The sequence below is a fragment of the Pelecanus crispus genome, chromosome 10, assembly GCF_030463565.1.
Source record: "Pelecanus crispus isolate bPelCri1 chromosome 10, bPelCri1.pri, whole genome shotgun sequence".
Lineage (NCBI taxonomy): Eukaryota > Metazoa > Chordata > Aves > Pelecaniformes > Pelecanidae > Pelecanus > Pelecanus crispus.
This window is the reverse complement of record NC_134652.1, coordinates 17,277,777-17,289,331: the sequence shown is the minus strand read 5'-3', so window position 1 is coordinate 17,289,331 and position 11,555 is coordinate 17,277,777.

The following is an 11,555-nucleotide window of genomic DNA, read 5'->3' as shown; positions in this document are numbered from 1 at the left end:
CCTATATGGAGTGTGGGCTTGGTGGTGAGGACAGGTAACAGAGTGGGATTTGTTCCTCAGCTGAAAACTGTCCCTCCCTCCTACCTGCTCTTTGCCAGAATGGCAGTGGGCAGCTCTTGCCAGGGAGAACATCTGCTCTTGGCCAAGATCAGCCCTTAGTTGCTGGCTCCAGCGGCTTTGTGGGAAACATACTGGAAATCTGCAATTTTGCCTTGAATTGAATGTACCAAACAAGTTGATCTGCAGCTTCTATATAGTCTTGTTTTCCAGAAATAGTATAGGAAACTTACTGTTTGTCAGCTTTGAGACTGCAGTAAACACAAAACCAGATGAAGCTGAAAAGAACTTTATTCTGGTAAAACCTAGTGGTCAGGTTCTTGTTTACAAGACTTAGAAATATTGCTGTGACAAAAAAGCATGAAAGCCATAAAGAAAAGAAGAAAAGAATGTTCCAGGAGTGCTTTTTAGGGTTTTTTCTGTCATTAACCAGAGAGAATGAAGACCTTATTTTGAAATTAATTGGTTGCAAGTTTAAAGATGAGTTTAGCAAGTGGTTTTAACACGTGAAGCTGAGCTATGTCTACCCTGCCTGATGAAAAGGACAGTCAGACCACCACCCCTTTCCCACACTGTGCTTGTGACTCTGTCAGCCTGACCAGAGAACTTAACCTATGTGAAGGGGAGGCTGGTTTAAAAAAAAAAAAAGAAAAGTAATCTGCACTTGTGCAAGTGCAAGGTAGAACTATGGTAAAAAGCAAAGGTAGGATAGTCCCTTTTTGTGGCAGAACAAACAGATGAGTTAAGCCAACTGGAAAACTAAGCCTTTGTACTTCATCTTAAAAATAGTGTTTTACAACAGAACCTGGCCCCATGCTTTGAAATCCTTGTTAAAAACAGTAATTTTACTGTTGCTTTTTAGGTTACAAAGCGTGTCTCCACTCCAGAGACTAGTCATTTCTCTAGCAATATGAGGACCTTTTAGTGTTGTGGCCACTTGGTGCCTGTGAGAATATTAACTAGATTCCATAAACCTTGCTGGGAACAGATGCTCTTCTGTAAATAGGGATCTTGGAGAGCCTCTTTTGCCCATTTACTTCTCAGGAGACTGCAACCATAAATTTACATTGTAATCTACTGCAAACCATGTCTCTGGATTTTTTTTTTTTCTTTCTTTGTTGTGGTGTAGCAGTTAGTCTTTAGGTTTACTAGCATTTCATAGATATTATATATGATGCAGCAGGACTGCCGTTAGGTAGTTCCTAACTCCTTTACAAAAGTAGTAAACTCTTCTACTCTACTGGTTTCTCCTACCTCCGCCCTTGAAATCAGACTGCAGGAAGGAAACACAGGGAATGCCTTCTTTCCTGTTATGGGGCTCCACTGCCTGTGTTCCTGGTTTTCAGAATGTTTCTCCTAACCTAAATGATGTTTTCCACATTTCTCATGTTTTTAAAGTTGTAGCAGAACTACGTAGATCTTGTAGTATGAGTAGTGTGTGTATTTTACTAGACCAATAATCTCCAGGTTGCTATTAATCTGGCAGAACATGAGAGAATATATCAAAATGACAGAAGGTGAATTTGAGAGTAGGTGTAGCTGAAGCATGCTGCTCCTTCCCCAGACCCTGGGAACTCTGCCTCTGCAGGAGGGAGCGTGCTGCGAGCCCTGGTTCATGAGAGCTTCCCAGAGAAGCGGATGAGGTAGTCCAGGGGACAGAGCATCAGGCTGGCTAGTTGCTGCTCTCTTGTGCTTTTTCGTTATCTGGGAAAATGGGGCTAATGGTGCTGACCTCTGCAAACTGTTTGGCAGTATATGGATGGAAAGCACTAGACAAATTTAAATGTTATGATTTGCTACTAAGGAAAGGCTGAAGTTCAACAGACATAGAAGTATGATGGTTGGCTCCAGCATTACCTGTTTGGTATTAGCTCCCCATATGTTCTGGGTAGACAGCACTGCTGAGAACTGGAGTCAGCTGTGAAAGCCACAGAGTTAAGGGGGGCCTGGGAATAGTGGGAAAGAAGTGAGACAGTCCTGGCCTTGCTCAGTGAGATAAGGCTGAACTCATAAGGCTGTGACATGAGCATGAGAAAACATGTGCACACAAAAGCTTCCTTGTGAGTATTGCGGTTCTGCTATGGGATAATTGCAGCTATCCTGTCTCACCAGGAGCTTTAAGGGGGAAGCTGGGGTTAATGCCAGCTTTGGCCTGCAAGCCTGTGTATAGGAACACCAGCAGTTCTGCACCGCACTAGTGACAATGGTCTCACCCCATGCTGTCACAGGGAGCTGCTCAGCGTGTGACAGGCTGAAAACAGCTCCAGCTCTAACATTGTCAGTGAGATCTTGGGTGTAAACTGTTTAAAATCCCTCATGGTGAGTCTGGTAGTGACACCCAGGGACAGGCTGCATTGTTCCTCTCTTGGATTTCAGCATCCTCTAATTTCCAACAGACTGTTGCTGGTGCTGCGCTCGCGTGTGCTGTGCCACAAGCTCTGAGCAAGGAGACCTGGCTGCATCCGAGCAGCGGAGCTGCGTGCAGGAGAAGACACCAGACCAGCTGTCCTGGTGTCAGCTGGGATAGAGTTAATTTTCTTCCTAGTAGCAGGCATAGTGCTGTGTTTTGGATTTAGTATGGGAATAATGTTGATAACATGCTGATGTTTTAGTTGTTGCTAAGTACTGCTTATGCTAGTCAAGGACTTTTCAGCTTCCCATGCTCTGCCAAGTGCAGAAGAAGCTGGGAGGGGGCACAGCCAGAATAGTTGATCCAAACTGACCAAAGGGCTATTCCATACCATATGACCTCATGCTCAGCATATAAACTGGGGGGAACTGGCCAAGGGGGGCAGCGATCACTGCTTGGGAACTGGCTGGGTAATCAGTCGGCGGGTAGTGAGCAATTGCATCATGCATCACTTGTTTTGCATATTCTTTTATCATTATTATTATTACTTTCTCTTCCTCTGTTGTCCTATTAAACTGCCTTTAACTCAAACCATGGCTTTTACTTTTTTCCAATTCTCTCCCCCATCCCAGCGGCGTGGGGAGGGTGAGCAAGCACCTGTGTGGTGCTTAGTTGCCAGCTGGGGTTAAACCATGACACCAGCCCAAAAATCCGCTTCCTTAGCCGTTACTAGGGTCTTCCATAACATAACCAAGGAGACCTTTTCACAGCCACAATGATGGCCTGTGAAGCGAAGGTCTAGGCACACCGTGCATAAGGCAGGCGTGCAGCTGAAGAAGCAGAAACACTAAGGCTGGCCTGAAGGAAACACAAAGCGTGTGTGTGAGAGAGGACTAAAAGCAACAGAGCAAGGGTTAAAAGAATGGTGTGTATTGATAACCATGGATGTGTCTGACTGCACTAAAACTTGCTAAATGCTGATAAATGTGGTGCTTGTGACAAGCCCAGCAGCCTGCACTCTGATAAGGCCTTGCACGCACAACTGGTCAGCAGAAGGCATGGGTGCTGATAAAGCCCTTCTGCCAATGACTCCTTGGGGAAAAAAACTGTGCTCCAATAACAGAAGGATGACAGCAAGGTTACAGCACATCCTGTGTGCAAGTTCTCCTCCTTTCCCAGCAAGAAGGCAGACTGTGGGAGCTAAGGTACCCAAAATGAGGAAAAAAAAAAAAAAAGGCACTGAGCAGCCACATGTCCTTAGGGGTCTTGGGGGATGAGGTAAGCAAGATTTCAAGGCAAAGGGATCAAACTGTAGTAACCACTAGCTCCTAAAGATGGCAAAAGACCTGCTCAAAAATTTGTAGCTTGCCACTGAAGAGGAACCCAAAAGATGCGGTGAGGACTTGGCCTCTGGCACCCTTGGTCCCATTGCGCACAGGATCCTGCCAGAGCTCCTGGGCAAGCTTGGTGCCTGTGAGTATGGGGGGAGCGAGTGTGGGTAAGCAAATGAGTGCGACTGAAAAGATTTTTTTGAAATACGTATCATCTTTCTGTTCCATGAGGTCTTGCACTGTTGCTACATTAATTTCTTGTATCATAGCTATGTTAAAAACTATTCCGTTCTTAAATGAGAAAAAGATGTGAAAACCTTTTTTATAACTGGTAAGCTCAGCAGACTTTCAGAAGTTTTTGTTTTGGTGTAATCAGTGTTGCAAAAACATAATCAGGTCCAAACTGAGCTGATTGCCCAAATATTCGGCAAAAGTATCGGACAAAACAAAACAGGAAGGCAAGGAAAGTTGTCGGATGCTTTCAGTGATGGAAAGTGCAAAGCTGAAACTACTCACCAGCCTTTTGCCTTCACCGTTCCCACCCAAATTACGTTGACTTCCTGTGCGTCTGTGTAAAGGGTGAGCAGGCTGTGGCTCAGGAGGAGACCCACCCGAGAGCCATCTGAACAAGAGTGGTGTGGGAGTCCAGCCAGTTTGTAAATGGATTTTCAAACTAGGGCTCCTACACCTGCTCTTAGGAGACAGCCCCACAGGTTTCTCTTTGCAGAGTTACTGTACAGCTTGTATTTCTCCTTCAGCCTGCTAGCTGAAGCTGACTCTTTAAGTGAGCCCCGTCTCTTTAGGATCAAATCCTGCTTTCAAATAGCGTTATTGTCCTTAGGAGTATCTGACGTTTGAGTTATTTTTTTTCATGTTTGTCTTTTTCCAAGTTTTATTGTTTCCTGTGTAGGATGGTGGTTTCCATAGATACCTTGGACATTATTTACCCATCCTCCCTGGATGTGCACTTCCTCCTAATGAATTACAGTGCAGTTTGCCACTTCTGCTTGAGTCCTTTGCTCCTTCATCCACATCGGTGCTACACTGAGCATTTTAATGCTGCTGTTCTAACATGTCTTGTCATTGTGATATGTTGCCTTGTGTGCTTATACAGCTTTCAATCCACATGATAGAACCCCTATCCCAGCCAGTTTTGAATTCAAGAAGGGTACATTGCATGCCTATTTTAGGACTTTGATAATTGCTGGAAACTTTAGCTCAGCTTTTCTTTGCTATGTGTAACTGTTAAACAGAACAGTGTTTTGTTATTTTTGTTCTCCTTCCCCCCTTGAGAAATGTTATCAAAGGAAAAAGTTTGGCAAAGTATTCAGGATTGTATGGTCCCCTCTGAGAGCTCAGCTAGCACTGACTATTGTTGTTTGAGACAGCTCTCGTGTGAGTTTTCTCTCTTTATCCTGTTTCTACCTTGTCCCAGAGGAAAGCATATATCCTGGATTACAGAGGTAATGTTGTTGTGAGTCATTGCCTGGTATTTAGTGGTGAGAAAGTTGACCACTATCAGTCTTCCCACATCCTAGCAGAAGCCAAGAAAAATCTGGATGCAGCATAAGTTAACGCTTTCTTCTTCAGGGCTATTCTGCCCTTATCAGACTGTTCTGCTGATTCAGCATCACAAGAAGTAATGCCAAGGCAGCTCCAGGCTGCACTTAAGGAATTACAAAGGAGACCATTAGAGTCACAAGTTTTCTCTTTAGCTGATTTATATAAGGATTTGTCTTCTTTCTTGCTCCTGTCTCTCAGAGCTGTTGATAAATAACCTTTTCAATGCCCCTGCAGGAGACATGAGGGAAGAAGCCTGTGCTCATGTGAACTTGCTGCAAGTGCTGCAGCTGGGCTGAGGATCCTGCAGCTGGAAGGTGGGATCTGGCTTGAATTTAGGACCTCCCATAGCCAGAGGGAGAAATGCAGCAGTGGCAGGGAAGCAGCAGACCTGTAGCTGCTTTTTGCGGGGGCCCAGGTTTGCTGGCCATTCCTGCTTCTGAGGGGTTGTGCTCATCTTAAGAGCCAGCCGGCGGCCCTTTTCCATGCTATAAATCCGTCCCCCTTGCTGGAGTGGCCATGTCACAAGCTTGTTGCTTCTTCAGCTGAAGTAACCTCCGTTTTTGTTGGCTTTTGATAGTGGAGAGTGTTGATTTCTCTGTCCCGGTAAGCATCTTTGGACACACAGACTAGAGCATGGAGCACAAAGCTGGAGGCAAGTGTTATGGAAAAGCTTGGGACTTCCTTGCTTGCACCTCCTTGCTGGTAACAGAGAGTGGCACGTGCTCTTACTCGTCTGGGGAAGATGCAATGAAAAGTCAGAGCTGTAATGTCCATCTGCTGGGCCCAGTCCTGGGTGCAGTCTCTGCAGATGCCTGGGGGCTGCTTTGTCACCCCGAGGTGATGGTGGTTTAATGCCTCTGCAGCAGCCCCTTGCATGTAACGTGCACAGACAGGGCAGCTCGGGCACTTGTCAGAAGGATGGGTTGCTGTGACCATCCCTTGTCCTTGTTACTACTCTGTGCCCATGCTGCCTTATCCAAAATACTCTGTGTTTGTATTTTGAACTATTTGAGGCAAAGACTTTGGGATGCAGGGGGAGGGGAGTAATGAAGACACACAAATTGAAGGCCAAACTATGGCTTGATTATAAATGGGTTTCCTTTTCTGAGCCTAATTCTCCCCGGGATTCATTGCATGTCCCGGTAATAAGTAATCTGAACTTTAGAGATTAATAACATCCTGTGCCAGCCCATTCATCCAGCAAAACTCCTTTGCTGTTTTGTTCCATGTCTGCATGAGGCTCCAGACCTTGCAACGTGCTCTTCTGACCATGAAAATTTAGATTCATATTTAACTTTTACTTTTCATTATTTTTGTAACCTCCAAGAAGTATTTCTTCTCTTACACTCGGAAACTTTGTCAAGGTTTGTGCGCCTCAACAGACTTTGGTCCCGTGTTCCTTCCCATTGGTTGTCCCAAAAAATACCACAGGGTAGTTTGTTTCCTGCTATTTGAAATGGAAATTGTAGCAGCATGAGGAACAGAGTGTGATATTCATGCCAGATATCATGAGCTGAATTCTCATGGTTTGTGGGAATCCTAGTTATTAAAGCTGACCTCTGAGAAATCAGTATATTTTTCCACAAAGCCTAGACAGTGGATGCACTCCTCAGCAGGAGACAGAAACTATCCCAGCTGTTCCCTGTCCTGTGCTCTGCAATGAGGAATGAAGATACCAGTGCTGACAGCTGGAGGTAAAGGGGCAAATCTGGAAGTGTTTAACTAGAGAGCTATCTTTTTTATGTGTGCAGGCTTAACCTTGGCTTACTGAAAGGAGGCAGCGAGGCTGCTGCCCTGCCTGCATAGCAAGGGGCCTTTCACTTCATCTGCTAGAATTAGTTGCAAAGAGAAGGCGCCTATGATTTTCTTTGCTGCAAATGGGTACTATGCAAGTTAAGGGAGGAAAATCTCACTGGGCATCCTGCAGGCCTGAGCTATGCACCTCTAAAAGAGCAAACACCTGCGCTGGAAATCACACGTGCTAGGGGTGGCACAATCCAGGTATAGGCAAAACTCCAGGCATAGATAAGCACTGCAGCCACCTCCAGCGTATGCACTCACACGCGGGCTGCTGGGGAACGGGCATCATCTGTCCCTCTGCATACATGGCCTCACTGTCTAGGGGCTTTGCCAGCGGCTCTGCTGATGCTGCACCAGCCTGGAATAGTGTTTGCACTTCTGCAGTTGGTCTCCAGTGGTCTTCAGTCCTGAGTGGGAAGTGAAACTTCAGGAGTAAAGCTGGTTGCTTGGCTGTGCAGAAATACTCGGGAAGCTTGGGTTCCTGCCAGCTGCAGCAGTGCAGGCGGCTGCTCTGTTTGCTCACACATGGTGCTTTGGGCAGCCACCTTGCTTTTTGGAAGCTGGGGAAGTGAGCCCTTGAAAGTGGTAGTGTTGCACAATGCACAAGGAGATCCCAGGAATCTGCAATTCAGAGAAAAGCATCCTTGAGACGTGACAAGGAGCTTGGCGGCCTCAGCCCCTTTGAGGAAAGAGAGGTCAGTGGAGAGGGCATACAGGGAAACTGGTGGCTACTGGGAGGGCATATTTTGACACTGCTACAAGTGCCAGGCGCAGAGCACGCTGTGGGTGGCGAGGGGTTTGGATGTGTTTTCTCTGCGGTTGTTCCCCCTGCCAGAACCTCCTGTTGGGGGTAGCAGTATTTACAGTGCTCAGGACCTTGTGTTTTCCAGGAAGTTTCTGAACTTGCTGACCCAATGTGGGTACTGAATGGGAGGAACAGTTGTTCTGGAGGCTATTTCCTCTCTTTTGCCATGACAAATTCCACACCCCCCTGGTGCAGGTGGCTGATGAAGCACAAGGGAGGGTGGGCTGTACTGGGTTGGTGATGTGACTCACACATCGCCAATCTTCCTTCTGCTGTCTTTAACAGAAACAACAATAATTAAATAGTTGTACACAACAGCTGCCTGGGGCTGAACTGGGAACAAGCAACCAAAGAGGGTGAGGTTAATGCCCGTTACCAGCCAGGATGCTGGAGACAGAGGAGGGCGTGGCTGTGTATATAAGGATAAGGAAAGCTGATACGATGGTAGATTTTAGTGAATGACACGGTAATTCCTGAAAACTGAGGGTGACCATCTCATAATTTGCAATGCATTACTACGAGCACAAGGGAAATGTATATTGACCCCAATCTTGATAGAGAAAGAAACATTGCTATGAGAGTTATGAATTATTAAACAAGTAATGCACACTTAATCTGTGTCAACAAATAACATCTAGTAGCTCTTAAAAGAAGTGACTTCCCAAATTTAAAAATACTTGAGCTGAATCAGCAGAGTATTTAAAACAGCCAAATAGGAATGCTAATCAGAAGCAGCCTATTCACTTCTTATTCTGTTCCCCAAAAGCCTTAATCTAACAGTTGAAAGTTATGCTAATTTGAAAAATAATAACATCTCTAAAAGATGCATATTTAGGGGGAAAAAGGAAGCTATAATTAATGCAAATTTATAGTTGGAAAGTGTAGAAGATAGTCAAAAGAAGCATAAGAAAAAAACTATGGCCAGAGATTTAAGAAGAGCAAAGAAGAATTTAAGGATATTGAGCACAAAAGGAAGCCTAGCAGCACCATTGGCTCATTGCAAGTCAGCATATTAGGACTCTCAATAATAACAAAACTGAAGAAGTGTCAGTGCTTAATGCTGCTTTTTTCCCTGAAAGAAAAACAAATGTCTTCACATCATGTGATAGCCAAGTATATTCAAGCAATAACTTAGATGATAAACTGGGGAGAGGAGGGAAGCCATCTTGAACTCACTGGATATTTTCTGATGAAATGTCAAGCTTTGTGGGTAGTGGCAATAAATCTTCTCCAGTTAAATTATAGCTTTGATGGGCTGGTAGCAAATTAATACCAGAAGTTGCCTGGTAGGAGACTGATGTAACTGATAACAGTTGTTTCTTCTGATTTGAAAACCTCTTTGATGTGTGAATCCAAAGAAATTAGTACAAACAGGGTACAGGCTTAGAAGCCCTGTAATCATCATATAAATGTGAAAATTAACTGTCTAATGGTCATTGTGTCAGCAGTATCCTGCCACTTGTTGGTTGTATTTGAGAATATTGAGTATCTCGGTCTGCCTGCTAGGATGTAAGCCAGAAGAATGTCTTCCCGTAGAGAGACTATTTAACAAATAGGCATTGGAAAGCTTTGGTGGGGATGGTGTGTAATAACAGGGAGAGGGGTTATGATGTGGGGATGGGAGGTGATGTGAGTGCCTTGCTGAGCAGCTGGGGAGGCTGAGCAGCGCACCCAGCACTGCTGGCCACCGTGGGAAGGTCTCTGACAGGGGAATCCGCTTTGTGCGCAGGGTGAATGGGGGATTTGTTGGTGGGGCAGCCTGGGTCACAGGGGCTCCTGCCCGGAACCCCCCAGCCATCACCCCTCCAGCAGTAAACCCGCGCTGTAGGGCCAATGTAAGCAGGGCCGTGGGACTGCCCTGAGCACAAAGCCCCTCTGTGCCACAGGCGGCTGCGCGGGCGGCTGTGGAAGGGAGAGAAGGGGCCTGTGTGCTGCCTGCTCCTTTGTGTCTGTCTCTTGCTGCTGCAGCTCAGCTTCTGCAGCCTCTAACACCCGCCAGCTCTCCAGGATTGCCATGTGCTTTTCATTTTTCCAGGAAAACAGGCCTCCTCCAATGTGTCTTGTGCAATTTCCTAGGGTCACATCCCAGTCACACTCTAAAAGCAGCAAAAGGGTGAGGTGCTCCCACCCCAAGCAATGGTGTATGTATGGACAGCATATAGCAGAGTGGTTGCCATGGCTGAATTATGTCTGCATGCAACCTGGAGCTTTGTTGGGGGAAGGAGGGAACAGATGTATTCAAATGCATCTGTATCCCACGAGAAGCACATATGCAGTGCGTTGGTCTTTGCTAACAGCACGGCTTATGAGTGCATCACCCTCTTTTTGCCAACTCCCTGCCTTCTCAACTGAGAAAACAGAGCTGGGAGAAAGTTCAGGAGCCACCCCTGCCCTGAGGCAGGATCAGCTACAACAGTGCTGGCAGATAGAAACTTCATTTGTCTGAAGACAGCTAATGTGTCTCCCTTGCTCTTCTCTTTCCAAACTAAACAACTGGATTCCTTCAATCTTTCCTCATAGGTTAAGTTTTTAGACCTCTGATCTTCCTTCTTGTTCTCTTCTGGAGTTTCTCCAAGTGGTACACATCTTTCCTGAAAGGCAGTGTCCAAAATTGGGCATAGAACTTCATAGGAGGCTTTACCAGCATTAGATGGAGGGAACGATTACTGCAAACTGCTACAGCTGCAAGAATGTTTTTTCTGGAAGTGCTACTTAACCGATTGCTCACCACACTGTCTTTGGGCAATGGCTATTTTCTAAATGTCATATTTGCTCTTGTCCTTACTCAAGTGAGCTGGGTGGTTTCCCCAGGCTCTCCCCTACTTATCAAATTTATTTTGAATTCCAGTCCTATGTGCTTTTGGTCCCAACTTGCTATTATCATAGATATGGGCACACTCTTTACTCCGTCTTCCAGCTCACTAACACATATGTGCGTGTGCACATGGCACAGACTAGTTCAAGCACTCTGCCCAGCTGTGTAGCCTAGATCCATAGGAGCCTGCTGGGGTCTGAGATGCGTAGGGCTGCATGATTTCAAAGTATCAAATATCTCTGAAAGATGGCATCCAAAAAAACCATATTGCATTGTTTTGTTTATCAGTTTCACTGACATGTCAGTGTTTGTACTTTGGCATTTGTAAGTATTTAATCTGGAAAAACATAATCCAGTAAATGTGTATCTATAATAGCACCATAAGGAGGGCCAGAGATCATACCAGTACTTAGGCCATGATCTTTGCCATATGAAGAATTAAAATTTGGAGTAAAGCCTCCCACACTGTTCCATGTAACAGCTATAAGAAGTGATGTAAAATCCTGATCTGGAGCTTGAATTCTAATTTCAACATGTTCAGTGTCTTGCCCTGATATTTTGAAATAAAACCTCTTAAACCAAATTCACTTACTGTATATTCTAAGACAAGCCTGAGCTTCTTGCCAGCCTAAGAAAAGACTTTTCCAATATGTTTGCCTGAAACAGGTGGTTGATATTACTTTGCAGCAAAATCTTCCTGAGTAACTTGGACAAGAGCATGTTTGAATGAAAAAGGCAGATGAAGAATGAGTAAGAAGTCAGATGGGGACAGAGAAAATTTCAGAAAAAGGTTGATAAATGAAGCAGTGTGGCTCTTCTGAGTGTTTATGGACT